Here is a 25,374-nt window from a genome sequence, read left to right on the forward strand (position 1 = left end):
ACATGAATTATTAAATAGCTCCCCCCTTTTCAAACATAGCAAGCAGCCTCTAGAAAATAAGAGGTAAGTAGTGAAATGTAATAGTAAAAGGTAATCAAGAATATTTATTGTTTCAGACAACAAAACTCAAATATACTGACAGAAATGTTCTTGTATTTCCACTCCATGTATCTCCTCTTCCTCCCCAAATGCCACCAATACACACAGTTTATTCCTCCACACTTCATATAGAGATCTCAGCAATTAGCGAATGTGACACCACCATTAAAAACAAAATGAAAACAATTTGTTTATAGAGGAAAGTGCTGTACATGACAAATGATTAGTTTAAGAAATTACTACAACTCACTGGGCCTAGTTTCCTATATGAAAGTGAAAATTCATTTCTTCCTGTAAGCAACCCAAGGTGACCTCTGAAAATGGCTTGCTATTCACTTGACCCAGAAAATTATGCAAATCGAGAGGTTCGAATCTTTGTGTTCACTTTAAGAGCACTCGTGAAACTGTCCAGGCCACCAAGAATATGTATATATCCAAAAAGCCACCACCAAGTACCTGAAGGATGTCACTTTGTAGAAGCAATGTGTGCCATTCCATTGTTACATGGTGGAGTTGGTAGGTGTGCCCAGGCCTAACAGCAGTCAGGGGCCCAAAAGAAGTGCTGAATTTTTGCTGCATGTGCTTAAAAATGCAGAGAGTAATGCTGAACTTCAGGGTTTAGATGTAGACCCTCTGGCCATGGATCACATGCAGGTGAACAAAGCTCCCAAAGTGCGGCTCAGAACCTACAGAGCTCATGGGAGAATTAACCCATAGAAATAGTTCTTACTGAAAAAGAGAAGACTGTTCCTAAACCAGAAGAGAAGTTTGCACAGGAGAAAAAGATATCCTACAAGAAACTGAAGAAACAACTTATGGCCCAGAAATAAATTTAGCATACAATAAATGCCAATAAATGTAAAAGCAGAATGTTGGTTGTCTTTATTAGCAAATATATTTCAAGTGTCCTTACAAGATGGATCAAATAATTTTTCTTCTTATTATAACTAAAAACATGGTTTATTTTGTTTAAAAAAAAAACAACAAAGTGAAAGTTCAGGGAACCCTGAGGGCAGGGTGAGCACCCACTATTTCTCTGGGTTTATCATCCCTGCAAATAATTCTGGATGTCATACAGGGTGAATCATCCACATGGACCTGAACAGTTGGCTTTTCCTATCTCACAAGGTCCAGCTCGTGCAAGAGGCTTACTAAAATCTCTGACAATCATGCTCCAAACCATCTCAGTGCCACAAACCCCAGGGGAGCTGATTTAGAGACTTTGTTAGCAGCACGTGCAATACCAACTCCTCAACAGGGTTGAACTTTCTCCTCCTCTCTTTCAGAAACCTCAGTCTTCCCATCCCCACATCTCTTCTTTAAAACACTCACTGAGCAGCATACATGGGATTCTAACCATGGATCTGGAATAAAAAGACAGTTTGTCTTTGAGGCAGGTTTGCTGCTTTTCTGTCTGCATCCGGTGAGAGGTTAGGGAGAAGGCTCCCTGGTGTCCATCACTGTGCCTTCCTTTCCTAAGAAAGGGAAATGTTTCCTCTAGGTCGACCTTAATATCCGCTCTTTCCCTCTCTTGTGTAATCTCCTTCTTTAGCAAGTCCTCCCTCAAACAATACTGAGGATGACCTCAAGGCATAACCTAACCCAGGCTGATGGATTGATTACCTGGGATATTCTATCCAGAGGGGCACAATGTTGCTACTGTTAGGCAGGATAGACAGTAAATTAAGGCAGGAAGTGGGAGGGAGACATGTCTCACCCATTAATTCAGCAGTCCTGAGCCCAGTCTGATAAGATTGCTGGGCATTCCAAACACCACAAGCAAAGATAGCCTGTGGGCAGGGGGTGGGGGGTGCTGTCCTTGAGACTCTGCTGGGAAAGCGAACTTCTGTGCTGGGAAAGGGAGCCTCTGTAGCAATTTCACTAAGTCAGAAAGCCTTTATTAGCTGAGAAAGAAAGCCTTTGCAACTGTATATTCATCCCAAGGCCTAGAAGAGGGAGAAGGAGGGGTACCTAGAAGCTAGCTAAAGTATATAATCCCTGAACCCCAAATATATTCGGGGCTCTCAGGTTAGCTGAGTGCCCACTTGTAGACGTTTTGCTTAATTGTATTTCATAAATAAATTTGTTATATCATTTCCATTATACATGTTGCAAAGATTTCTTAACCAGTTTGCCTGTCTCATCCCTCCATTCACCTGCCCTACAAACTGTAGGTGACATGATCTCCCTAAAATACAGATTTGGTCCCGGCATTCTCCTGCTTAAAACCTTCCAATGGCTTCCCACTGTCTACAGAATTAAGTCCAGAGCATTTAGTATCTTTCCAATGTTATCTCTTGTCATTTCCATCTTGATCATGCTGAGGCTACAGACATGAAAGGCAGAATAGCACAACTGTTAAGAGCTGGTCTTCAGTAGCACGAGATATTGTTGGTGGTACTTGTATGAAATAAAGGCAAAGTTGCCACTGATATGCCCCACTCCTGGAGAAATCTCAGATTCCCTTTGGCAAGCATACACACCTCTGCAGAAAGACGTGACATCAATTCTGGGGACTGTTTTCATCTAACAGGATGAGCAGAAATGCCTGAGATATAAGATATGATGTTTAAAAGTTTCCTGAATAAAAGGTTTCATGGAAATCTAACAATTTTTTTTTTTAAATGTATTCTTATCCACTGGGCTCTCTCATTCAGCTATGGCCATCCACTGGGAACTCGCGTGTCTTTATTAACCCTTGTTTTAGCTGTTTAACAGTGCCAAAATAATATTTAATATATATTCAAAATAGAAAATCTGCGACAAAATCCAACATTAGTATTAATTCCAAAGCCAAATATAAATTATTTGGATTAGCCGAAGTTTTAAATTATTAAGTGTATCAATGGATTCTGAAAAGCATACAAGCTGAACTAAGTACAGTAAAAATGTTGCAACAACCTTATTAAATTCTTGCTGCCAAGAATTTTGCCATCAACTACACTATTTAAAATTCACTAAGCAAATACAGAGGAATAAATTATTCCCATTACCATCCCTCACGTGGAACAAAAGTTGGAGAAAAGCAAGGAGAAAACACTCAACAAAATGTATTTCACATAAAGAGTTCTGAGGTAGAACAAAGAGAAGTTTAAAAGTGGGTTTAAGCAGTATCATTGATTTCTACCTGACCAGGCATCCAGTGCCCCCTTATTTACCTGAAAATAATCCAGACCATCTACCCTATGCAAAGCAGACTGAGAGGTTCAGAGGAAGGGCAGCGGCATTGGTGTTCCAAAGGGCATGTGACATGGAAGACAGAGGGCGGGCCCTGAGAAGGGGAGGTGGGAGCTGGACCAGGTTTATGATCAGCCAGTCAAGGTGTGGGCCTCAGCCTTGGAGTCAGGAATCTATGAGCTCTGACCTGGGCAGAGAGCAGAACGTTCAGCCAGCGCCAGGGGCTGCTTTTACAACCTCCCCACACAGCAGCAATCACAGGGAGACAGAGCATGGACCAAAGCAGGGCTTCTTACGGTGTGTTATGTGTACCACCTGGGTTTTGTGGAATGACTGCAGGAAGTTCACAGCAAAATATATAAAATATACTTTTACCTTAATAGCTATGTACCTATTTTTGTTTATACTAATATAAAATAAAGTTAACCTATTATTATTATTTTATAATAAAACTAACCATGGTTTTATTAATATTATTACTTATGGTCATACTAAGTTAAAAAATTGATACAAAGAAAAAATATAAGTAAAAAGACTTTTAGCACAAGTCTTACTAGGATATGGAAAGTTGTGAAGGTTATGCCCAAATGGCTAATGTTTAGATAAATCCACGGATAACAGAAGGCATGTAAGTGGAATGAAAAAATCTAGTGCTAACCTTAAAATGATATTCGCAGAGTTTTTTCTGCTGTTTAGATAACTCATAAATACAAAACAATTTGAATTCTTATGTAAACCCTCAAATTTTCACAGAATAAACCAGTTTGGAGGATCTGAATCAAACTTCTTAGCTCCCATCTGCCAATTTCTGCATCTGATTGCTTGACTTCCCCCCAAAGCATGCATATTGTAGGCACATGGGATTGAGGAGTGTACTCAGTCCCACCTGCCTACAAGTGTTGTTAACCTGTCTGATCTTCCTTCCCAGGCCTCATGGTTCCAGCACAGGGTAAGGCGCCCAGGGCAAATCCCACAGGCAGGAGAGGTCATCAGGGGGAAAGCAGTTTAGGCCACCTAGGGAATTAACTGAAAAGAATAAACCTCTCTCTATCCCTTCTCACCCTGATACAAAGCATCCTAACGGCAGAGAGGCTGAGCTCATTAAGTGCTGCTCAACTGTTGTCAGAAGATTATCAAGTATCAAATTTAAAATCTACAGTCTTCATGCTCCCTGTAAAAGTTTGTAAGGGTATTTTTCCAGAAGCCCAATCTGGAATGACTGTAGAGTGGTGATTTGTTAAGAAGCTTATCCTACCAATGCGGATGTGAGCAATTGGTTTTTAATTATTTCAGTAAACGAGCTTTATAAGAAATCCTGATAATAAAGTAACTTATGCCACAGAAGAATAAATCCTGGTGCTCTCAATATCCAGATGATGTAACCATGCTATTAAGAGCTCCCTCGTCAATAATGGTAGTCTTTGTATAAAGATAAAACCCTATTTACATAATACACCAATGGTAATAGGGTTTACATATAACATTAGCTGAATTTGCAGCATAAATTCCTTATTCCACTTTTGCATTGGTCAGAAAAAAACCAACATTATTTCGCACTCCATTACCCTAACAAATAAGTTAATAAAACTCACCATTTTCCTGTAAATCTCAATGTGCATATGTATTGCTCTTGGTTTGAAATAATAACAGCTTCTTAGTCTTGCCCTTGCATGTCCTTTGAAGCATTCACAAAGAGAGAATTATTTTCTGGACTGCCCCACCCTGCATCTGACCTCCAGATGAATTTCACCAAACTGGATTCTGGCCAAGGCTGATGAAGAAGTCTCAGGGCTAGTGATAGCCTCATCCTTTTGTGTTAAATGAAGAGAGAAAAGTTACTAGGAGTTTCTAATTCTCTTAAAACCTACAAAATACCAAGTCTCATCTTTCTAAAGTAAAACTGGATGACCAGTGGGATGTGGGTAGCAACCATGGTCTCCTCATTTATTCACTGTTGTATCCCTAAGTATCTGATACAGGTAGATATGCAATACCTGGCACATAGTAGTAAGTGCTCAAGAAACACTGATTAACTAGATGAATAAATATTATTAATATTATAACCCAGATCTGAGAAAACTAACCCCTGTGATGTCAGGACACTTTAAAATGCAGTAAAATGTATTTATTTTCCAGGGATCTCATACCCATCCCTATATATTTTGTGAAGTGTAAAACAATAAAAATTGGTATTTATAGTCAGATGAACCACAATTAAAATATTGGCAAGCATATGTATATTTGGAAAGATGTTTAAAATATTATATTTTAAGTGTCAAAAAATAAACTGTAGACATATGAGAGAAAAAGAGAGAAAAATCTTTACTTTAAACCCCTTTGAATCTCACTCTGGGGGATCTAAAATCTACTTGCCCTTTTTAGAAAGAAAGAAAAAAATGTTTGTTTTTTACTCCTCTACATTATTTGCTTGTGTATGTGAATACACAGACAGACAAGATTCACACAAGCACAGGAAAAAGTCTAAATGGTCACCCCAAACTGTTCAAACTATTTAAGGATGTTATTAAATTTGTGAGATAGGGTCTGGGAGAGGATATGATTTCCCTTTTTATTTTATGCATTTCTGCATTGTCTGAGTTCCTAACAGTAGGCAAGTATTGTTTGTGTAGTTACACAAAACAATTAAAATTTTAAAAAGAAAGTTACAGTTAAGTAACTACATTTTGTGGTATATATATATTGAGTGTTCTAGAAACGCAATAAAATTTAAATAGTCTGGAATGCAATTAACTGAAGACCTCAATCAACTAGTATTTTTTTTCCCTGCATTCTACTCTTAAGAAAAACAAGAAAATCATATAAAAATAAATATATACAGAGAGTTTACGAAGCAATGTTATTTGTCAAAAGTAAGCAGTTTTACAGTATAGCTAACTACCAAACATTCAGCTCTTCTCATTTATCTACACCCATCCTTGTTTATGTACAACTATTAGTGCTGTTCAGACATTTGTTATTCTATGTGTGTGTGGTCCTAGACAAGCAGCTTGTCAGAAGCTCAGGACCCACCTAGACCTAACTGAATCACAAAGTCTTAGACTAGAATCTCAGAATCTAGATTTTAACAAGATCTCCAGCTGATATGATTGCATGTTAAAGTTGAGAAGCACTAGTTTAGGTGACTAATAATCAGTTCTTGCGTGATTCTCAACCTACACAGATAGGTTTATTCCAATTAGATCATCCTCTTAAAAACAGAAGACATTTTATATTTTCTGCAGGAAGTGCTAAACAATGTTAACCAGTAAACAAAATGAACTAGACATATAGTCATCCTTCTCCTATTATCTCATCAAATTGTTGGAAATGACAATAAAAGAGACTGGAAAATTTCAGCTCCACTACAAGTTTGGGAATGTATAATCCTACAATTATTTGATTGAACCACCAGACAGTGTTCACAGTTCAGCAAGGCAAACATCTCTGGTCTGGGATGCAAGGCACACACTTAGGGTGCTAACACTCTCCACCCTGTACCAATGACAAACACCACCAAATAATGATGACCTATTCTCCTCCCAACCAATATGCAGCACCAGAATCCACTTCAACAGAGCACCACAGGTGCCCATGGCCAATGGATCAAAGTCAGCATTTACATAGAAATGTTTCTCCATTTCTATCTAAAAATTGCTTTAAAATGATAAATAACTGATTTATATATGACAAATAAAAAAAATGAGTGATTTAAGGCCATGTTCAGTGAGCAAACCAAATGTGAGCAATTCTGAAATAGCCAAAGGTTACTCCCTGTATCTAGAAACACATTTATCTCATTCCTCCAACTATTTGCTTAGTGGAGATAAAGATTATAAATTAGAATCACTGAACATTAGAAACAGCACAGCTCTTATAGACTATTTAGTTCAACTGCTTCTCTCACACAGGAGGAAATACTAATCTAGAGAAATCACAATGGCCAAAGCACACAGCTACTTATTACAGAGGCTAACTGGGAATCATTCCAACCAGGATTTCTCCCACTATACCAAATGGTCCTAAAGCCACAGAAGCCACTGGTGGGTACAGATATGTACAGAGATTTGTTTTAATTTTTTTGGTTATTTTAAATTTATTTTTGTTTTTCTATTACAGTTTTCCCACATTTTCCCCCATTACTCCCCCCTACCTGGCCTACGCCTTCTCACACAGTCAGTCCCCACCCCCTTGTCCATGTCTGTGGGTCATTTATACTAGTTCCTTGACTAGACCCTTCCCCTTCTTTCCCCCCTTCTCTCTCTCCCTCTCCCCCCTTGTCACTGTTATTCTGCACCTTGTTTACATGCCTCTGGTGCAATTTTGCTCATTTGTTTGTGTTGTTCATTAGTCTCCTGTAATAGGTGATAGCATATGGTATTTGCCTTTTGTTGTTTGGCTTATTTCACTAAGCATAATTCTCTCTAGTTCCATCCACGTTGACACAAGAGATTTGGAGATAAGAGAACCACATCACCCTCTACTTCTGGGCTAAAAAAACAAAAACAAAAACAAAAACTCATGTAATCGTGGACCATGCTCCATGGTACAAAGCTATAGCCAGCCATCAGGCAGAGATAAGCCACAAAATGAAAAATTCCTCCAGGGGGCGCTGCACAGCTACTTCTAGAGTCTTGTACAGTAGAGTATCAGAAAGGAATTTTACAGGTCAGCTTTGAGGCTGTACTTGCAGAACATCTGGGATCTCCCAAAGATACACATTAAAAATTAAACTCATAATTTTCCTCGTACACCCATTCCAAAGCAATAACACCACTAAACATAACCTCCCTCTTTTAGTAGTTCCCTGTCAGTAAAATCATTATCCATACAGTTATGTAGGGCTAAGACTAACAGTCATCCCTGATTCCTTCCTGTCCCTCAATCTCAAATTTAATCAATATCACCATCAATTTTACCCCTAAATATTTTGGGAAGTATCCAGTTCTCTAGATCTCCCCATGATTGTGCTAGCCTTAAATACTGTCATCTCTTGCCTAGACTTCTGTAATAACTTATTAACTGAGGTCTCGCAATTATTACACCCCTCTCCCCAATCCATTCACTACACAGTGGCCAGAGTGATTTTTTTTCAAATCAGAATTCTGATAATGTCATTTGCCCCCACTGAAAACCATCCAATACCTTCTCATAGGTTTAACATGACCTTCAATTCCCTACTTGATCTGACCCCATTCTTCTCTCTTGCATCACCCCTTAACTTTCCCCTATCTGTTCATGCCAGCATGCTGGTCTTCTTGAAGTTCTTCACTCTTCAGAAACCTTTTCATATTCCTCAGTGCAGGCCACTGCTCTGCAATATACTCTCATGGATAAGTATTTGTTTCCTTAAGAGGCCTCCCATGAGTTTATAATTACACGTTCATTAGGCAATTATCTGATCAATGATTTTCTCTGCACTCACCACCCTTTTGGTGCTGGTCTGCAGACTCCATAAGAACAGGCCCATGTCCTTTTTAGCTCACCATTTTATCCTCAGTAGCTAACCAAAAGCCGACACATAGCACATGCCCAAGAAATATTGTATGACTAAATAAATAAAAAATGAAGGTTTGGTGTTTAAGCTTATGCCACTGCTTATGAAGAAACTGGTATCATCATTCACAGCTTCCAGGCATATATAAGAGTGATGCAGTCTAGGATTTCTGACATAAAGTAGCTCCTTAGCTCTAACACTTACTCACAAAAGTCACCAGTATATTTCTGCAAAATGGCCTATTCTTGGGAGCAATGTATATCCTAAGATCCAAGCCAAACCATTCCTCTGAGTTCAGACGTGACTATTACCATGATGCTTTATGTCCTGTTATCTCAGACTGATACTCCCACCCAGGTGTCCGCCTTGCCTTGAGGCAAAGATGCCAAATACAGTCACTTAAGTTAGTCCCAGGCATGGGACAATGATTAACCAGAGAACTATCAACAACAGAACATACTAGAGGGTAATTCCTAATGCTCTGGTATTTATTAGAGACTCAGCATGAAGGACAACAGAGAACACAAGGTTCTCCTGCTCTATACCATAGTCTTGAAGCAGTTTCAAACACCCAAAGCTGATAATTAACTAACCTAAATGATCCACATATTTCTGAGGTATGCCTGAGCCGACTAGATCAAAGTGTTTTCAAGAGAGTTAAAGCAATTAGAATGTGCAGTCTAGTGCTTGCTCATATGTTCATATGGGTGCAGGATCTCTCCCACCCACCATGGGCACATGCCCATTTGTTCTCTCCAATGCTGGGTAATAAACTAAATCCTTTTCACACAAAATGACCTTGCTCTTTCAGAGTGAACATCTAGTTGTTTGTTTCTTCAACAATGGAATCCTGAAACTGAAATTAGCCTTAGAATCCAGCAGTATGGATTTCAGGTCACTTAAGTAATATCTTGATTTGAACAGTTCCCCTCTGGAAAATACTTGAAGCATCTCAATCAAATCCTCAGCACCGAAGCAACCTTCAATCTTACCCCCCACATATACCCACAACTAAGAATGGGAAGTAACATACACAGGGTGACACTTCCCTATCAGTAAAAATATGCAAAGAAATTAGGCTATGCCCTGTGTGCAATTCCTGGCAACCAGGACCATTGTTGTCAATATCCATGTACATATATCTCTATCTCAGGACAAGTACCCTTTAGGCCTCAAGATGGAAAGGACTGCTTCCAGTGGCTCCTATTTTATAATTGGAGACTATTTTAGCTCCTTGGAATGTTCTGACCACCAGTCACTGATGACTAGCTCCTTGACTTTTCAGTTTAATGTAACTATTAGGTGCACTTCAGAGAGGACAGAAATCTACATAAATATGTCCTTATGCCCAGAGGAACATGGACCCATTCACATACTAGTTTCTCCTTTTAATCCATCCCTCTTGATCTAATTCTTTCTTAGGCCAGGATCTTTAGCTGATTTCTTATAGAATATGCTCTCTCTAATTTTACCTTTCTCCTAAATCAACACATTTATTGGTTTTCTCTTGACTCCTTTCCCATTTCTCCATCCAGGACTTCCACTTCCTAATTACCCTTCCCAGCTGACTTTTATTTCTTCCAGAATAGTTTTTGTTTTTAACCTTGGTTGCACATTGGAATCACTTTTAAACTTAAAAACATACACACACATGCATGTGCGTATGTCTAGGCCTCCCCTCAGGACAATTAAGTCAGATCTTTGGAGAGTGGGGCTTGGTCACTGGTAATTTTGTAAATGACCTTTAGTGATTTCATTGTAAATTCAGGGTGAGAATTACTTTCTTGAAATCTGGTTACCTAATTGTACCTTTTAACTTTGATTTATACATTCAAAATTTATTTATGGATAATTTATGAAATTTTATTTATCAAAAACTTCACAAGCACCAAAAATTGTGTTGGGCCCCAAGAATGTCCAGATATATAGATATATCCTTTTATGTTGATGCTCTGAATATTTCTATTCTCAGACCCCATGTTCTTCTCACCTGTATGGCCAACCCTTTCCCCAGACAACTCTCTGCCTCTACCATAGGGCCTATTACTATCTACCTCCTAAGAGCTCCTAAGTCTCAATATTTAGTTCAGACATCTACCCTGAATATATAGGTATTCATCTAACTACATATCAGAAATGTTGATTTGAGTGACCCATGGGCACTATTGAACCTATTCTTCTTCTTGGCCCCATCATCATCTGGTCACTGAAGTTTCAAACCTGGGATTCTTGCTTCCCATCTCTGTCTCCTGTACTCCCACCCCTCATAACCAAAGTTTGTGGTTGTTGTCTCTAAAACATGGTGTTCATCACACAGCCAGTGCCCCGTGCCTGAATTCAGCCCTCACCATTTCTCACTAAGGTTTCTGATTGGTCTCCCTCTGTTTTGCCAACTATACAACCCATCTTCAGCAGAATCACGGCAAGTAAACTGTCTAAATGGAAAATTAACTGGTTTTCCTATGCTTAGCAGTGAAATTTCAGGCCCTTAACCTAACACTCAATGCTCTCTAAAAGCCCGCCCTATGTACTCTCCAGCCTCATTTAGAATGAATTGCTAACCCACGATTAAGGCTACTGCAACAGAAAATGTCTTTCAACTTCCATTTGTTACCTAGAGTTGTACTCACCCCCATGACTTTGCTCAGTCATCTCTGTCTGCAAAACTCACCCATACACACACTCTGATTAACTGTATCTCGGTTACATTATGTGCATATCTTAAGTACTAACACACTGAAGACAAATATAATTACTTGTCTTTGTTTCTGTTTTCCCCATTAGACAGTGAACTCCCTAAAGACAGTGACTATGATTGTATTGTTACTGTTTTGGGTTTTTTTCCTTTATATTTTCAGAACCTAGGACAATGGCTGGTGTATTTCAAGTACTCAATAACCACTTATAGAATAAATAAAATGCCGCCTCCACCTACAAAGCTTAAAATATAATAAATTAATTTTAGCTTCTTTTTGCTCACTTATCAATGTCCAGAAGCAGTTTCTTTTCTTCCAAACTCTTAACATGTATCCCAAAGGCCCATGACACTCAAATACAAACAAGACAATTTAACCCATCATCAGGAGACTCTAGCTTGCTGTAACTTCCAAGAATATAAAGGAATTGTGTATATTATTAAATCATATGACTGATGTAAAATAACACCCTTAGAAACACAACAGAACCTAAAACTGACCTTGTAGCTTCTCATAATGTTTTCCAGAAAAGTTCTAAACAGAGAACTGAGTCTAGAGTCATCTCAATATAGAAACCAGGTTATAGCATCAGATAAATAACAAGGCTTGTCTGCTGAATCAAAAGCTATTGACTGACAGTCCCACATTCAAATCAATCAGCTCTTTTTGGAAACTAGACATTTAGATGATATACCAAAGATGTGAATGAATGAACAGAGCTTTCTAAGGGAGGAATTATACACTATGCTTATTTTATTAGAGACTTGAGTGGAAACTACTAAGCTATTGAGAAATAAACTCACTTTGACCTCATAAAAATCCTATATCCAGTAGCATTTTCAGAACTTGCTGGTTCCGCCTCTTTCAATCCAAGTTGGTTGAAATTTATTTAAGCTCACAAAAGCTTTCAGTTATTGAAAATGTGCTTATATATGCACATTATTTTACATTCATCTGCACTTGCCTAGCAGTCATCACCAAAGGACCTAGAAAGTATTCAGAGAACCACTGAAGTGTGAGCAGTAGTTAATAAAAAATTCTTGCAGTTTTAATTACAAACAAAACCCAAGCATGTTTAAACTCTATAAAATGGATCTGGAGTATCTAGGGAACTGTTGCTGTTTATAACCATACATAAATTATATTCATCTTTCATACTGAATTAGTGCAGCATCACAGATTAATATATAAAGCCAGCAGTTTTCAATATTTATAAAAAATATTAGTTCTACCACCTGTTCCAGGAATCCTATATAACCCAGGCTATAAAACAAATAGAAATTCATAATCGTCAACTTTACTCACTCTTCCCACCATGGGGATCTTTTATTCTCTAAGTCATCTTCCCATCTATGAAGCAAAACAAAAGACTACTAAGAACCTTGGTGCAATAAATATTGGGACTTCAGGCCAAGATGGAGGCTTAGACGGACACGCTAGGTCTCCCTCTACAACTAGAGAGGAATACAACTACTTCAAAACAAAGGATAACTAGAAATTCCAGAAAATAAAACTACACGGAAGCCCAACATATGAAGTTATAAACCAGCGGTGCCATTTGGGCAGGTAAGAGTTAAAGAGGGCAGCGCTGTTTGTGGTCGCACCTGGGACAGCGGCGGGGCGGCGAAAAATCCCTGCTGCGGTCAAGCCCCTGGCGGTGCGCGACCCCAGCGCTGGGGAAAGCAGCCACCGCATCGCCTTGAACAGTGAGGCCCAGGGGGGCGGGACGACGGATCCCGGTCTCCTAGCTGAATAACTGTGTGAATCCATCTTGGACCCCCGCCCCCAAAGAAAGCACCACAGGGCTGCGAAATAGGTCGCGGACAGGCAGGCGCCGGTCGCTGATTTGTGACGCATACACAGGCACTGCCCCTTACAGCCGGCCCAAGAAAACAAAACGCATCTGTCAAAATGAGGCAGACAAATATAGAAATCCCGGTGACACAGCTCACCAGGCAACAGATAGAGAACCTGACAGATGAACAGATAAGAAACCTGTCAGAGGCTCAGTTCTGGGCCACTGTTATCAGGTGGCTTACAGAATTCACAAAAGAGCAGGAAAAAGATAAGAAAGAAGCGAAAAACATTCATAACGAAAGGAACAAAACCACATACGAGACAGATGGTGAGGAAAAAAAATCCAGAGTTCATTTCAACAAACTGGAATATGGAGAAGGAACAAGCAGTCAACCAATGCAGTGAGAGGAAATGGGAAGCAACAATGAGAGGATCAGAAACCTCTGGGACAGCTATAAAAGGCCCAACATAAGAATCATTGGTTTGCCAGAGAGTGAGGAAGATGAACTAGAACTTGAAAAATTGAGTGAAAATATAATAAAGGAGAACTTCCCAGACTTGGGGAAGGGAATAGACTTGCAGGTCCAGGAAGCAAGGAGAGTTCCCAAGAGACTGGACCCAGGGAGAACCACTCCAAGACACATTATAATCAAAACGTCAAAAAGTAAAGATAAAGAGAGAATCTTAAAAGCTGCAAGAGAGAAGAAAAGAATTATGTACAAAGGGGTCCCAATTAGACTATCAGCTGACTTCTCAAGGGAGACCCTACAGGCAAGAAGGGACTGGCAAGAAATATTCAAAGTAATGAAAATCCAAAACCTACAACCACGAATACTCTATCCAGCGAAATTGTCATTCAGAATAGAAGGACAGAGAAAGTGTTTCCAGGACAAAATAAAACTGAAAGAGTTCATTAGATCCAAACCACTGTTATATGAGATGTTAAAGGGACTGGTTTAAAAAAACAGAAGCTAGGGAGATGAAACAAAGGCAAACTAAATAGGCAACGAGAGTGGAAAAGGAACTGTGGGTACGGGAAGCATATTGGGGGGAGGTCAACAGGGAGGGGGAGTGGGGAGAGGGAGGGAGATGATATAGGAATTGGGGATCATGGTAGGAGGGAATGGAATAGACGGAGAGAGGTTGGGAGGAACTGTATGCACAACTAATGGACATAATCTAAAAGGGGGGGACAATTGGAGGGAGGGGGGCCACCGGGTGGAGGGGAGCAGAGGAAAGGGAAATTGGCACAAATGTAATATTTTAATCAATAAAACACATTAAATCAAAATAAATAAATAAATAAATAAATAAATATTGGGAAGGAAAATTGCAATGTTTTGTCCAAAGGTCATTAGTGGAAAGAAGGAATCAGAAGCAAACCAAGTATCTGAGCTTCTCCTTTCTTTGAGCGCTGGCTCCCAGGAAACTTATGGAAGATGACATAAGAGAGCTAATCATGGACCTCGGTCCCTGTTTGCTTGAACCTCCTATTTGTGAACATGTCATGGACTTGGCACTTTGAACACAAAGGCAAATTAGAACAAGCCCTGCCTTCTTTTCAGAGATGCTCTCTATATAACAGGAGATTTTCATAAGCAATCACATACTGCAGTAAATGTGAAGACAAAGACATTCATTTACTTTCAACAAATATTCTGGATTAATTTTTAGAAGTCAGATACTATATTAGGCTCTATGAACAAAATCCAGTCCTTGCCTTTGAATTGTTTAGAGGAAGTATTTAGGCAATTACAAAGAGTGAGATGGGGCTATGGTAGGCCAAGTGCATGAGAACATCTAGCAGGTCCTCCAACTCAGACATAGGCATAAAGGAAAACTCTCTGAGGAGACAAAGCATCTAAGACAAGAGTTAAGAAAGGATACACATAGTCAGATGAAAGAGTTGGGAGTGGAGGCTGCAGGCTGAGGGAGCTGGAAACCAACAACAGTACATGTTCTGTAACAATTTAAAGACTAAAGTTCAGATTATAGTATTGACCCCAAAAAGTTTTTGGTGGCAAAAGGAATAAGAGGTACTACAACTTTGCAGTATGGGCTTTGAAAATGATTAACATTATAAAAATAAATTCAATAAATAAGTGTTAAGGATTCTTCACAGAAACCCCAGGTACCATTTTGAAAGATGAACCTCAAAAATTACGTAACAAAATAACAAAATTAGGTCATATAAGGGGAAAGGCAACTCAGCTCATCAAAGAAAGTCACCAGAAAGACAAGAGGAGAAAGGAGACCAAAGAAATTATAATTCTTTGGCACCAAAGCAGGCCTAGGGAGGTAGAATCAAAGCTTTAAATCATATATGAAAATACCTAACCCAGGGTTTGGCTAACCTCAGTGAACAGAAATAATTAAAAGACAGATTTATTTACTTGGTCTTGAAATGATATAAGAGATCACTTCCATTACTCTCTGTGAAATAGTACATGAGATAAATAAAATACTAAGAAGTATACCTGCCAATAGTAAACACTTAGTACATGTTAGCTGTTACTGTCATTGTTGTTATCATTATTATTATCTATGAGAGACCTGTTAATAACTTACGTAACACATCAGTCTAGATAGGAAAAACATTTCTTCCTTAAGAAACACACAGTTTAGCCTAGTATGTGAAAAGTTTAATTTGAAAGCATACGCTGGGGTGCATGAGGAGCATGCCTACCAGAGCCTGCCTGCTTCAATCTCCACAGTACTGCCCATCTAAAAAAGGCAGAAAAAACTCAATGTCGCCCATAAACTTCCACTCACAGGAATACTGTACTCTTCAACACCATGAGGAAGGCTCTCCTCGTAAATAATAGCTAAGGCTCAACATTTGCTTGAAAACAAAATATCTAAGGCTTGTTTGGGCCAGAACAGATGAGACCAAGTCTTTCACAATGAATGGTACCGGTTACTTTTGACCTTATGGTTAACAAGCAGGAGAGAGACTGTCCTTCTAGTAATTATTTAAATTCTGTGCCTAAATATTTTGAGGGGATTCTTAGAATTATCAGATTATTATGTAGTAGTTTCTATTAGTTTTCTAGAAAATTATCCTATTTTTATCCACAAACCCATTTTCCTCAAGACCCAGACAATTGCATACATAACAAAGATAATGATTCTCCCATTTTCATAAGTCTCACTGTTTCCCCCTCTCCCAAATACTTTCTTTCTCTTTCAACTTTTCCACATGTTGCCTGTGAGAATATCATAGAGGAGTGATTGAATCACCAGGACATGTAAAGTACAACAATTATGGCCAGCAAAGTTGGCAAGCTAAAGAACGTCATAAAATTCTGCATGGAATTTAATCAAGTTACATAAAGTTCAATGAACTATGTCCATTCCAATAAAAGGTAGAAACAAAAGTAGTAATCATAAAACAAAACTCCAGCTAAATGAACAACATGGTTGCAAGGACTTGTTAAATTTTCAGGGGCTCCAATTTAACCTGGCTCAGCTCTCCCAGCCAAGCAGACCTTGGCTGGTTTTCACCAAATAAGGGTTGCTTATCTCATGCTGATCCTTCCTTTCTCAAAATCCATAGTGTTCCCTATATGCTTCTCACATCATATTAAGACATCTACCATTGGATTCAGGTATTTACCCTTGGCTTCTGACCACTTGAGTTAAGACACTCAGTTTATCAGTTTGCTAGGTCAGCATACCTCAAACTAAATAGTTTAAACAACAGACGTTTGCTTTCTCACAGTTCCTGAGGCCAGAAGTTCAAAGATGAAGGTCTCAGCAGGACTGGTTCCTTCTGAGGGCTGAGAGGGACAGAATCTGTTCTAGGCCTCTCCTCTAGCTTCCGGTACTTTGCTGGCATCTTGGCATTCTTCGCTGGTAGACACGTCACTCCATCTCTACCTTTGTCTTCATGTGGCGATTTCCTTGTGTATCTGTCCAATTCCCCCTTTTCATAAGGATACCACTCATATTTGATTGGGCCCGTCCTAATGACCTCCCTTTTAAATTGATACCTGTATAAAGACCCTTCCTCCACACAAGGTCACATTCTGAAGTAAGTACTGGAAGTTAAATTTCAGTTTAATAATAGAAATATAGAGATTATTTTAAATAATATAAATTTTTAGGGTATACCCATCAATCCATAACACATAATAACCTTACCATTATTATTCAGCTGAGTCTATGGAGCAGCCATTATAAAGGGAAAGAGTTCGATGGACTTCAATAGAAATTCAGCTCTACCATATGTGCTCTGAGCTCCCCTTCTATGTGAGAGAAAATCTCTATTGTGAGTGAATGATATGAAGACTAAATGGGAAAAGCAACTTCTATAAAGAAGTAATGACAAAACCTTGCACATTACAGATCACCAATAACTATTTACACCCAACAAGAATAATCCATATTAGGTGAGACCACTCTTTCAGCAAACATAACACAACAAAATTAAAATTGTTTCCTTATTCTTTTGTTCCAAAAAAAAAAAACCCTCCTAAAAATCATTTCAAAAAAAGCTCTCAAATATCTTTGTTTACCTCTAAGACTCTAAACACTCTTTCGTCCCATGATTTTTAAAAAAAGGTTTCTCATTTATAGCTGTTTATCCACCTCTATAGAAAGCAATCTAAAACAATTCTTATATTGTCTTTTCATATGTGGTGAGTCCATCTGATCATTTGATTCCAAGATCTTAAAATGAAAGACCAGTATATTCAATGATATCTGAAAATATTTTCCAAAGTTAGACTTTTTGTTAACTATATTCTCTATGTTATTCAATTGGATTTAGTGCAACTGTGAACGGTACCTTTGTTCCCAGTCTGTTCTTTCTCTTTAACATTGATGTCCACTGTCTACTTACCTACTTTATTGCCTCTTCTATCCTGATTCTCAAAATCTGCTTGCAGAAAAAATAGTAATGCATTTTGGGGATTAAGTATTAAGGTGCTTTGGGGCTGCTGAGTAATATCAGGCAAGTTATAGACTAAACAAGAGTGCCCCAATATAACGCTGTAGATTTTATACTTATTACACTTCTCTAGCAGATGACTGTAAGTCTTGTTCTCATATAAATCTGTGCATTGTAAAATTTCTCTAAACTGTACAAGAAAGGATGCTTTTCTAATCTGCATGAAGGCAGTGGATGGGCTAAGACTGTCCTTGCTGCTGGGAATTCTTACATGTGACTCTCAGGAGATGCTCAGGAAAGGAGATCTAAACCTAAGGAAGTGAGCTCTGTGCAATGTCTAACATCAGTTACCTGAGGGGCTGACTGGGGAGAATCTTCTAAAATGTCCTAGATCAGTGTCAGCCTCCCTCTCGGTGTCAGCTCATGGAGAAAAATTGTAGTGGTGAGGAGGGGCTCTATGTTGGTGGAGATTCTGCCAGCACTTGGTGCCGCCCACCAGACAGATAAAGGGGCTAAAGTACAAATTTCTCTGGCAAATTTTCACCCTCTGTTTCTTACCTAAAAAGAGAGACCTGATCCCCAGGAAATTGACAACTGTGTCTTCTTTATTCACATCACAGTTGACTCTTCTGGAGGAGAAACTGAAACTTACCGATAAGAAACTCTCAAAATGGGATACCTTAATATAAGGTAATCTTCAGTAGAAATCTGGCATACTGATATACAATAAAGACCTTCAGTTGGTGCATTTTAATACACAAAATGAGTATTTTATTGAATTATCCAAATTGTCTCAATGCAAAATACCCATTGAACCAATAAGGCCAGTCAATGGAATCACTCTTAAGCATATTTTAAAAAATTTAATGGGTACAGAAAGTAGAAAACGTGTCCATTTTAGATATATGCATATGAATATTCTAGCTGAAGAGTTATGAAGAATGGCAAGGACAAATTTGCAGGGGTGGCAAAATTGTCTGATACATCAACATTGATGTCTTTGGAGAAAAATGTATGAAATGATTGGGAGCAAAGCCCAGTGGATTCAGGTGTGTGGAAAGCAGAGTGAAGAGAGGGAGGCAACCCAAATACAAAAACCCCTGTAGTAGGAGAAGGGTAGGGCACCACTTGATGGGTGTGATTAAACAAGTTCTGGAAACCTGGCTCAAAGTCAACCAATCAACAGCATTAGAAAGAGGAGGGTATAAGAATGTGGGTGAAAATTTATAACAAGCAGTTGGCCTACAAATTAGCATCACAGATAATGAATGGCATTGAAAGTCATGTAAACTAGGATTCAGCTGCAGAGGCTATTTCTCAGAGCGTATTGGAAAAGAAAAAGAAAATCTGAGAAAGGAGCAGCCACGCAGAGATAAAGGAACATCCACAGAAAATCAGAGAAGTATCAACCCAGAGACTGCCACCCAGCTCACTGAGGCTTCATGGGTCCTGGGTTCAATGCCTGCCAGGAGCACTGCTTTTTAGAGGGAGCTTTGGAGCCTTGCAACAAAACATCTTCACTCTGTTTGAACTAGCCTCAGAAAGGTTCTGCTTCTTACAATCTCTGTAACAAATGTGACAGGAACACCAGGCAGAAGAGGAGAAAAGCAAGGGGAGGTGTCTGTGGGAAGAAGGAAATCAGGTTATAGAGGACTGTGCAGCCAGATAGGTCCCAGGGTATTTACTGCTCAGGTAAAGAACGAGTCATTGTCCTTAATACAAAAAAGCCAGCTATCATTGCAGAGCCTCGTTGGAGGGCAGCTGCGGCAGAAAGAGAAGAGCTCTTCTAAGACTTGGTGCCTATCCATAGGCAAGAATTCTCATTAGAAAAACCAGCTTCAGGATTTTATATAAGGTTTTTAATCCCCCCTGTAATGTTTCCTCTGAAAATAAATCCCCTTCAATAAGAACATTTTTTGCAGATTATTAAAAGGGACAGTGTGAAACCTTCAATAATATTTAGAAATGCATGTAAGAGAACTTGATTCATTCATCACATTTTCAACAAATGGTATGGGCTCCATTTCTGCCCACATGGCACAGTACAGATAGACTTTTGTATATCAAAATTAATTTTAAAAGGGGGACTTAGGGGTCTCAGCAGTTCTCCAAATTTAAATGCACTTAAGTAACTGTGAAAACTGGTCAGTTTACACATAAAGTCATGCCAATTTAAAACAGAAAAGTTCCATTGATATTGACCACATTTTTGGCTCCTATTAAATTGCTACATAAATATATAAAGCAGGCCTGTAATACTATATGTCTGCAAAAACATATTTTTGGCAAACAAAAGTCTTTCCATTTTTAATCTCAATCTTCCTTACCCAGCATTCTTGAATATTTTAAAATTACTTTGGGTTCTAAGTATCTCACCCACCCTTCACCCCCACTCCCCCACCCTTTTCCATTCTGCAATTATTTATCCTTTACCTTTGCAGATTTATGGATAAAACAGTTCGATATTAATGAAAATTGAAATTTTCAATCCCTCAAAACCCAGCTTCCAGTTGTCAATGGAGCAACATCTGAAGTTCAATGTTATCAGTCAATGATTATAGTGGGTTGAAATGTGGTCTCCCAAAAGATATGCCCATAGTCTAACTTCTGGAGTCTGTGACTGTGATCTTATTTGGAAAAGGGGTCTTTTTGAATTCTTTTAAGTTAAAATCCAAATGAGATGATCCTATATTATCTGGTGGGTCCTAAATCTAATGGCAAGTGTCTTTATAAGAGGCACTTATAAGAGGACAGATACATAGAAAAGAAAATGGTGAAAAGGACCACATGAAGATGGAGCAGAGGTTGGAGTGATGCAGTCACAAGCCAAGGAATGTCTGTCTGGAAGCCAACAGTAGCTGGAAGAGGCAAGGGAAGATTCTTCTCTGGAGGCTTCCTACAGAGCAAAGCCCTACCTGATTTAAAACATCTAGCCTCCAGAACTGCAAGAAAAATTTTTTTGTTGTTTTAAGCCATTAAGTTTATGGTAATTTGTTACAGAAGTCCTAGGAAATTAATACAATGGTTAAATGGTATCCATTTATTTTTATTATTTTTATTTGCTTTACATTCAAGTTGTGACTCATATGAAGTGCTGATTTTTGCTAATATAATCTCTAACATGATTAAAAACAAGTATATTGTAGTAAAGCATTATTAATAAAATCAGAAGCCAAGGTAAAGATAAAAAATGAAAAAGTCACAAAATCATTATATTTATTTACTATTTTATTTAAGGTATTATTTTTATTTTTAATTAATTAAATATTTTATTGTTGTTCTATTACAGTTCTCCCAACTTTTTCCCCTTTGCTGTCCTCCACCGAGCCCATCCCCCATTCCCATAGTCAATCCTCACTCTGTTGTCTATGTCCATGGGTTATTCATACATGATCCTTGACTAGTCCCTTCCTCTTCTTTCCACCATTATCCCCCACCCCTTGGCCTCTGTCAGTCTGTTCATTGTAAATGGCAGTAGTGTTAAAACAGTTTTCTATTTTATGGCTTAATGTTGCTAGTTACAACAACAATTGATTGACATCTATAACCCGTAAAAGATCTCAACTCTAGTTTAATATAACACAAGATATATTTTGTAACATAAGAGCTGAATGAAGCCAGTAAAAAAGCATCGCTAATAATGATGTCCATGCTTTTGGTAACAAAGGATCTACTGAATTCCTAGTACGTGTTAGGCATTGTGCTATGCACAGAAAGATCACACCCTCTCTCAAGGGGCATTTACTCTACTATGGAAATAAGTATGTAAATACATTGTCTGATTTCTAAATCATCTGTAAGTTCAGAATATAATGCATTGGAGTTTTTGGAGATATCTTAACTTCAGTCTATTACCTAGTGATTCTGAGTCATAATGTATTTTGTAACTAAAAAATTAAACTCAAAGTAACTATTATAAACTTAATATGTATTGATAAAATCTACAAAACATGTTCACAAATTAAAAATCTGACTAATAAAATTTGAGAAATCTTGGCAGATTGCTATATGTATTTAAAATATATATTTCAAATTAGTTTTGGGTTGCTGGACCAATAACAACCATATTATTTACTTTAAGGTTAAGAATGCATTCTTTGGCAATAATATTAGCAGCTGTAGATAAAAAGCAGCTCTGTTCAAATTTAGAAGAGATTTGAATGTCCATGGAGAACAACTGGCTATTGTTGTTGAATGTCTACTCATCCTTTCCACAATGACATTTTAGCACTTCTTTTTAATAAGGAAAATGAAGGCTCTAATATTAACTTATAGGGCCATGTCCCCAAGGAACCTACAATAAAATAAGAATTTACAGATATATCCCCCAAATAATCTATGCCACAAATAGGGGGGAAAAAAAATACACACTAACCAAAACTATCATCCTATCATGTTCACTAATTTACAATCTGTCTCCATTAGAGTTGAATTCCTTTGTCTCCAACTACAATGCAAATGTCACCAGAGGAATCTGTGATCTGGAGGATCTGGGAGGTGGCAGGCTTGGCATGGTATGCCTCACAAAAAAGACTTCCTACCTGGTTGGTCCAGGCACAGCTGAACCTTTGGCATACTGTGAATAAATATTGAAGTCTGGTGAGATGGCTGCTTAATGCAAAGAGAGGCATTTAATGTGGGTGCGTAAATGGGTCACTTGGTAAGGAAACTTATGGTAAACCAAAGGAATCTGGGATTTGAGCTGAGTGCAGGTTTAAGATCAGAAATAAGTTCCAGACATTTTACCGGAGGACAAAGGCAAGAATGAGAAGAACTGAGAACAAAGACTAAGACAGGCAGATAGGAGAACAGGCAGTTTCATTGGTAAGTTACAACGGAAGCTGGGGACGGTTACTGAGTGATGAGGCATCAGCAAGGCCAAGCTGTGAGGTAACAGTGGGTATTTCTCTCAAGAAGAGATAGGGCAGCTCTGAGGCCCAGTTAGCATTGTTCTGGGAATTCAGAACTATGGTTAAGTGGTGGGTTCCCTCCACCTTGGTTTTTAAGTCAGGGTTCCACATGGGCTCTTACAAGAACCTTTTCCTTCCCTTTCACTTCCACTAGCTTCCTGTGCCCCTACAGTAAATGTTAGTAAGCTCCTTAGCCTGGTAAGGAGGCCCTCCCCAACTTCTCTCTTTTTGTAGCCTTCTCTTGGACCAACTGCACTCATCTAATCTATGTGTGGTTTACAGACCTGCCTTCCCTGGCTCCTCAAGAGTCAGCTCCAGGAATAAGACTGGGAATCCATTCTGCCCTTCTGGGGGTGCCATCCTGATGGCCTCTATTGTAGTCCCTACAGTTGCACCAGGGATGCTTTAAAATTTTGTCTTTCAAAGTAATAATCTGTGAGCATTTGAGTCAGAATTCAATCCAGAAGGTTACTTTTGGTGGATATAGAGTGAAAAAAAACAGAAACTTAGCATGTTTCAGAGGCCACAGGTGCTAAAGAAGGACGGCCGCATATGCAATTTTGTCCAAGACAGGCACTGGGTGATCTCAGGCCTGTCGATACTGAAAGCATATCCATGCAGAAAGGTGTCATGAGAATTAGGCTCAAAGTACCTGGCCATCCAGAGGTAGGAAGAGATGAGAAAGAAGCTTAGATGAGAAGTGGGAACTTGGGCTGGGAGGCTGCGTTTCATAACTTATTTTCTTTTAGGGCTGCAGAGATAGGGCAGTTGCAAGATGAGAGAAGAGCTGGACATTACCCACAACAATGATGTAATAGCAATCTTAAATGTAAGACAGAGCTCTTTGAAAGCACTATCCTTACTTACTCATTTGATCACATTTCACTAAGAATCTCCAGTCACTTTTAAGGAACAGAAAAAGTATTTAGTCGTGACAGTGACTGACCAGAGTTAAGTTTCATGTTCCAATGGAGAAAGATATACAAGCCCAACTATCTTTGAATAACTTTGGAGAAAAAAAAAAGAAATCTACCATAAAAATCAGGTACTAATGTGATTTGTTGATTCTGCTTCAGACAGCTAAGGAAGTCCTACACCATTATTAATAAAATGGGTCTGTAAAAATTCATTTCTAAAACAAATAATGTAAAACTAAATTCATTAGGATTAAGGCATCTGTTCTGTAAAGGAAATGATTAATAGATAAGTATAATTTATTTGTTTATTTATTTTATATTTAGAGAGAGGGGAAAGGAGAAAGAGAGGGAGAGGAACATCACTGCATGGTTGCCTCTCACTCGCGCCCCAACTGGGGACCTGACATGCAACATAGTCATGTGCCCTGACTGGGAATCGAACCAGCAACACTTGGCTCGCAGGCCGACGCTCAATCCACTGAGCCACAGCAGCCAGGGCACTGATTAATGGATAATTAAAATGCCATGCATCACTGATTACTAGACAATTGGCATTTCCACATTATTAAAAATACAGAAATTGACTTAATTAAATTTACTTTAGCCAGCACCTCATAAGAGTAAAGTAATGGCCTGTTGCGGATATGTATGACCACACAGTGTTGTAAGCTATTTCTTGTATGTGTTACTGAAAGTACTTAATCTACCCACCAATGTTTTATTGACTTTTTAAAATCTGAATGTGTAGCATTTAACACAAGACTCTTGGTTCAAAATGTCTTCATTTCACCTCCAGGTGAAAGGTATTAGACTTTCAGGAAAGTCCATATATTGATGTCATTGTAAAAACTGTAGGCTGACATTAGTTAACAGTGGTTGATGCAAACTGTTTTTGTCATTGTGGCCCTTCCTGCCACCCGCTTTGCAAAATGCTGTCCTGAAGAAGGTCCCCACTCTGGGCATGTTCCCTGTAATGCTCTAAGTACTCTCCCACCTCACCTCTACTAGCCCCCAAATCCCTTTTGAGTGAAAGAAAACAAAGAGGGCCTGCATCTTCAATTCACCCTTAGGTCACCTTTCAGAGGGTACAGAAAATGAAAATGCTTACGTGATATGTTGAGTCACTGGGCTCCCACCGCTGGCCTGCAGCTAGGCTAGGAGGTGTGAGTGAGGATGTGCGTTACCCCAGTCAGACTGTTACAGAACCCCTGGGCTGCTCCAATTGAAAACAAACCCACGGGCTGTTTAGTTAGGGGCCCGATTGCCCGCCGCCAAAATTATAACTCTCAATACCAGAGTTTCGTGAAAAGAAAAAGAACTGTTTATTTAACAGTTATATAGATTTAGTTATCTGCGGATTTTTTTGTTGTTAAGTCTTATGTTCTTTAAAACA

The 25,374-nt window shown here is 38.7% G+C and overlaps 1 protein-coding gene across 2 annotated transcripts in view; it reads right to left on the bottom strand.

The window, feature by feature from the left end:
* NCKAP5 (NCK associated protein 5) overlaps positions 1 to 25,374 on the bottom strand; it is a 1,035,979-nt gene that overhangs the window by 732,186 nt on the left and 278,419 nt on the right. The gene's annotated exons all lie outside the window — the stretch shown is intronic.

The sequence above is a fragment of the Furipterus horrens genome, unplaced genomic scaffold, assembly GCF_987537825.1.
Source record: "Furipterus horrens unplaced genomic scaffold, mFurHor1.1.pri manual_scaffold_1, whole genome shotgun sequence".
NCBI classification, from domain to species: domain Eukaryota; kingdom Metazoa; phylum Chordata; class Mammalia; order Chiroptera; family Furipteridae; genus Furipterus; species Furipterus horrens.